The sequence below is a fragment of the Lactuca sativa genome, chromosome 9 (assembly GCF_002870075.4).
Source record: "Lactuca sativa cultivar Salinas chromosome 9, Lsat_Salinas_v11, whole genome shotgun sequence".
NCBI classification, from domain to species: Eukaryota; Viridiplantae; Streptophyta; class Magnoliopsida; order Asterales; family Asteraceae; genus Lactuca; species Lactuca sativa.
Genome location: NC_056631.2, coordinates 153,954,543 through 153,960,542, shown reverse-complemented (window position 1 = coordinate 153,960,542; position 6,000 = coordinate 153,954,543). Strand labels below are relative to the sequence as shown.

The 6,000-nt window shown below is 38.9% G+C and overlaps 1 pseudogene; it reads left to right on the top strand.

Annotated features, from left to right (window-relative positions):
* The first annotated feature begins 102 nt into the window (after positions 1 to 102).
* LOC122196126 (50S ribosomal protein L2, chloroplastic-like) overlaps positions 103 to 6,000 on the top strand; it is a 31,695-nt pseudogene continuing 25,797 nt past the window's right edge.

Genomic DNA, 6,000 nt, shown 5'->3' with positions numbered 1-6,000 from the left:
GGACAGACAATGCATTACAGACGTGTGATCATTACGCTTCAACCAGGTTAATCTATTCCACCTCTTAGAAAGAAAAGAACTTAAATCAAAATACTTTATAGCATGGCGATACATTTATATAAAACTTCTACCCCAAGCACAGGTAAAGGATCCGTAGACAGTAAAGTGAAATCCAATCCACGAAATAATTTAATCTATTGACAACATCATTGTGGTAAAGGTCGTAATGCCAGAGGAATCATTACCGCAGGACATAGAGGGGGAGGTCATAAGTGTCTATACCGTAAAATATATTTTCGACGAAATGAAAAAGACATATATGGTAGAATGGTAACCAGAGAATACGACCCGAATTGAAACGCATACATTTGTCTCATACACTATAGGGATGGTGAGAAGAGATATATTTTACATCCCAGGGGGGCTGTAATTGGAGATACCATTGTTTCTGGTATAGAAGTTCCTATAAAAATGAGAAATTCCCTACCTTTGAGTGCGGTTTGAACTATTGATTTACGTAATTGGAAGTAACCAATTAAGTTTACGATGAAACCTAGAAATCGATCACTGATCCAATTTAAATACCTCTATAAATTAGACCTCAATAGAAAAATGAAGAGCAACGACAACAAGTGATTGAGTTCAGTAGTTCCTCATATAAAAGTATTGACTCTAGAGATATAGTAATATGGAGAAGACAAAATTGTTTCAAGCAACGACAGAATCGGAAGAGCCCCTTCTTTCAAAGAGAAGAGGACGGATTATTCACATTTCATTTGATGGTCAGAGGTGAATTGAAAGCTAAGTTGTGGTAATTCTAAAGATTTTCGGGGGAAAATAGAGATGTCTCCTACATTAACCATAATATTGTTAGGTTTTGAGCATTCTAACACTACTATGGTGTACATGCAACTCTAGAAACCTTGGATCTATGTTTTCTCTAAAATACATGCAAATTTGATTTCCAAGGTTTACAACCTGACTAGCATGTTATGGGGTACTAATAATATAAAACTTTAAGTAGAATAACATACCTTTCTTTTGTGGTTGATTGCTTGGAGTTTTAGAGCCTAGAACCAATAGTGTGGATGCCTCAAGTGGTGTCACAAATCACCCAAAACAACTTGGAAATACTTGAGAGAATATGATGCTTGCTAGAATCGGCCCACCCTTGTTTCTCACGCACACTAGTGCCAATTCTAGAACCAAGGACCTCTTTATATACTATGAAGGATTAGGGTTAAACCCTAATACCCATGACTCTTCATTTACCTAGGATCCATGGGTTAAAAGATCCATGGACTGTCCATGGACTTCCATATACTCTTAGTCCATCCTAAATAAATCTTAGCCTAACCCATATATATATATATATATATATATATATATATATATATATATATATATATATATATATATATATATGTAAGAGTCCATATTTAATTAGCCTTTTTTGATCATTAGATTAATTCCAAAATTAATTCTTGATCAACACTAATTGAATAATATAATTTCCTATTAATATATTATAACTTATAATGTATTAATAGATCATAAACATCTTATTCTCAAAAGTATACACATACAAATTGTTAGGTGAAGTGTAACCCAAATGAACCATGCCGGGTCGGGTCAAGTTCATACCAAATATAGTTACGGACTTAGACACCTTATCCAACAGTCTCCCACTTGGATAAGTTTGATAACTATAGTTGCAAGTATAACTTCAAGAACCAACCAGCAATCGTAGCTCTTTTAAATCTCTGTTGAACTATGAAGTGCCATTTTAGATAAGTGATCATATAATCCTCTGTTCTAAAGATATCAGCCGGACAAATACATGGAACAATGTCGTACTTATTGTCCAGCAGTTGTTTCTCGATCTCTGATTTGTTTGACATAGAACTAAATTGAACACATCAATTAGGTTCTGACCGGGCCCGGTACATAAGTCAAAACCAAATCATTGAGGGGCCCAGATATGGCTTCTATTGCTAGAAGGAACAGATAAACTTCGACTCATATGCTTGTACTAACTACCAGTTGAATTATACATAAAAGCACATTTTATGACATCAAGTTACTGATGCGTTTTCGTACAATCAATGGATAAGCAACTCATAGTCAACGACTCATATCTCTATGTTTGAAGATATATATATATATATATATATATATATATATATATATATATATATATATATATATATATATGATATTACCGTCTCACGATCACTCGAGATAAATTCCATGAAGTGATACAAGTGAGTGTGGGTTTAATCTAATACTCAGAACTTATGAGCACTCATGAATGTTGCAGCAACCATTGCTATGTCTAATTCACCTTAGACAAATCTTACAAGCCAGATTCATGACAATCTTAATTCAATACCTACTTCCAACGTATGACCGACTGAGGAGAGTTTGAATAAAATAATTATTCTGGAAGTCAAAACATGCAAAATTGAAACAACAGTAAACGATCAACATAGGATAGTAACACTTTAATCATAAATAAATAACAACTTTTATTTAATCATCAAATGTTAATTAAATTCTACAAGTTTCAAAAAACAATCTAATTATTAAAACTAATATCGTCTCTCAGCCCGATGCTTCTCGCATGCTGCAAATCCCTAACCCTAGTCAGTCCCTTCGTGAGGGGATCTGCAAGATTCTCTTCTGACGATATTGCCACAAGGAGTCCTTCTTCTATCTTGTGTCTTATGAAGTGATATTTTTTTGTCAATGTGTCTGGATCTACCGTGATCTCTTGGTTCCTTGGCTAAGGCAACCGCACTATTGTTGTCACAGAAAATCTCTCTAGGCTCCTGTATAGCTGGTACAACCCCAAGGTCTCCAATGAGGTTCTTCAGCCATATCGCCTCCTTTGTCACTTCACTCGCTGCTATGTACTCTGATTCACAAGTAGAATCAACTACTGTCTCCTGCTTGGAACTTTTCCAAGTAATTGCTCCTCCATTTAGGGTAAAGACCCAACCTGACTGAGAGTGGAAATTATCCCTATCAGTCTGAAAGCTAGCATCAGTATACCCTGCTACTCTCAAGTCATCACTCCCACCGAGGGTAAGAACCCAGTCCTTAGTCCTCCGTAGGTACTTGAGAATGGTCTTTACCGTAGTCTAGTGAGCCTTGCCAAGGTTTCCCTGATATATGCTGACCATGCTCAAAGCAAAGGCCACATCAGGGCGAGTACAAGTCATAGCATACATGATCGAGCCAATAGCGGAAGCATATGGTAATCGACTCATCTCAGCTATCTCAGCCTTTGTACTCGGACTCTAAATCTTACTCAGTCTGGCATTATGCTGGATCAGTAAGTCTCCTTTCTTGGAATTCTCCATGTTGAACCTCTTAAACACTTTATCCAAGTAGGTACTCTGACTAAGTCCAATTAGTCTTTTACTCCTTTCTCTCAGTATTCTTATCCCTAGGATATAGGCAGCTTCTCTAAGGTCCTTCATAGCGAAACACTTCCCAAGCCAGGACTTAACCTCCTGCAAAGTTGGGATGTCATTTCCTATGAGTAGTATGTCATCCACATACACCACTAAAAAACTAACTATACTCCCACTAGCCCTAACATATACACAGGACTCATCCTCGCTCCTCAAAAAGCCAAACTCTTTGAGTTTCTCATTGAAGCAAAGATTCCATCTGCGAGATGCTTGTTTCAATCCATAAATGGATTTTTCAAGCTTACACACTCTATTAGGTTACATTGCATCGACAAAACCCTTTGGCTGATTCATGTAAACATCCTCAACCAACTTTCCATTAAGGAAAGCGGTTTTGACATCCATTTGCCATATTTCATAATCATGAAACGCAACTATGGCTAGCAGAACACTAATAGACTTAATCTTCGCTACTGGTGAGAAGGTCTCATTTGTTGGATTAGTGTCTAAGTCCATAACTATTTTGGTATGTACTTGACCCAATTATGAGCATGGTCCTTTTGGGTTGCCTTCACCATAGCAATATGTAGGATGAATTAAGGAGAGAAAGGTTTAATTATGATTTATTAATATATTATGTAACACCTGAAAAATTCAAGCCAATTTAAACTCTTAAAAACATTTCAAATCCATTAACTATTACAAACTTGTTTTCAAAATGTATCATATCAGAGTATCCCATAAATAAAGTGATAAAAGTGAGGAGCTGTACGATCACGCCTTTGCCTTGCCACGATCCCCTGAAGTACCTGAAACAATAAACTGAAACCGTAAGCCCGAAAGCTTAGTGAGTTACCACCAAAATACCGATACACATACAGTCCACATAATGATATCAACAATATCATAACATTACAAACTGAACAGAACAACACGTAACGGGTCCACAACTCTACAGACTGAAATACCCCTGGGCCCACAGTGTGAGTCTGGAATGCCTACCGAGCCCTCAGCTCACATTTGGATTGCCACCGATCCCTCAGTATGAGTCTGTAATACCTACCGGGCCCTCAGCTCGTATCTGGAATGCTCCCGAGTCCTCAGTATGAGCCAACCGGGCCCTCAGCTCATATCTGGCATACTCCCGAGTCCTCAGTATGAGTTTGGAATGCCTACCGGGCCCTCAGCTCATATCTGGAATACTCTATGGTTTGTTGGCTACCGCATGGAGTAGTACAACCTCAACCCAACCCACATAACATATAACATAACCACTGAGCATGCAATAATCATACAACATCACAGGTAGTCCTACAGGTCTACCTAACTGGCATAACCACTAGCATGTAACACAGACTCATACTCAACATATAACACTACTAGGATAACATATCCAATGGGTCGGCCTTGGTGCCTTAGACCCCTTAGTATAGTGAGGATAACTCACCTTGCAACTGCCGAACCGAATCACAAGAGTACAATCCCGAAGCACCGCCTCAAACTCCAACACCTATATCCATCAATAACCATTAACATAAATATCCAAATTACCATAATACCCCTGAAGGTCAAAGTCAAAGTCAACCTTCCTGATTGACTCTACTCGCCGAGTCAACCCGTCGACTCGCCGAGTTCTTATATCCAAAAAACTCTTATGGCACGACTTAACTCGCCGAGTCGCCCCAAGACTCGTCGAGTCCAACGATCTCTGAGTTCCATCCTGACCAACTCGCTGATTCCCCAACCGAATCACTAATCCAAGGCTTTAACTGAAATAGGTTAGGTTCTGCGAGCAGACTCGCCGAGAACAAGAACAGACTCGCCGAGTTCACGACAATCTTCAATAGACTCGCCGAGTTGTTCTTCCAACTCGTCGAGTCACCCATGCGGCTCGTCGATTTACTACGCGACTCAATGTATGATCTCTAGCCCGACTCTCCGAGTCATCTCCCAGACTCGCCGAGTCCATACGTGCATTCTCATAATCTTGAGTCACAGAGCTACTCCTTTGCTCCAAACAATAGATATGGGTCATTAGGGTCCATTAGCAACATAAAGTTGCCACCTTTACATGCTTCTTGCCCCATAATACCAAAAACCAAGCTAGAAAGGGACTTAACTCTTGGGGAAGGGCTTTTGCATAACAACTAGAAAGGCTTTTTGCATCAATGATCCATATAGAACTCAGATATGGAGTTTCAACTCCAGATCTGACTCATGCTTCAAGATCTCATCAATATTGTAACACTCTAAAAATTTCAACCAAATTAAACTTTTCAAAACAAACCGGTTTCATAAAGTTATTACAAAAAGGTTTTCGATACCATTATTATCAGAGTCTTCCCAGAACCACATCGTAAAACAAAATCATGAGGAGCGGTACGATCACGCCTTTGCCTTGCCACGGTCTCCTGAAGAACCTGAAAAACATTAAACCACAACTGTAAGCCCGAAAGCTTAGTGAGATACCCCCAAAATACCAACCACACATACGCCCTTCCAGGCCACGACCTTCCGTTCCAAAACATAGTGCCTTCCGGCCCATAACATAATAGCATACATATCATAACAGAACACAGAA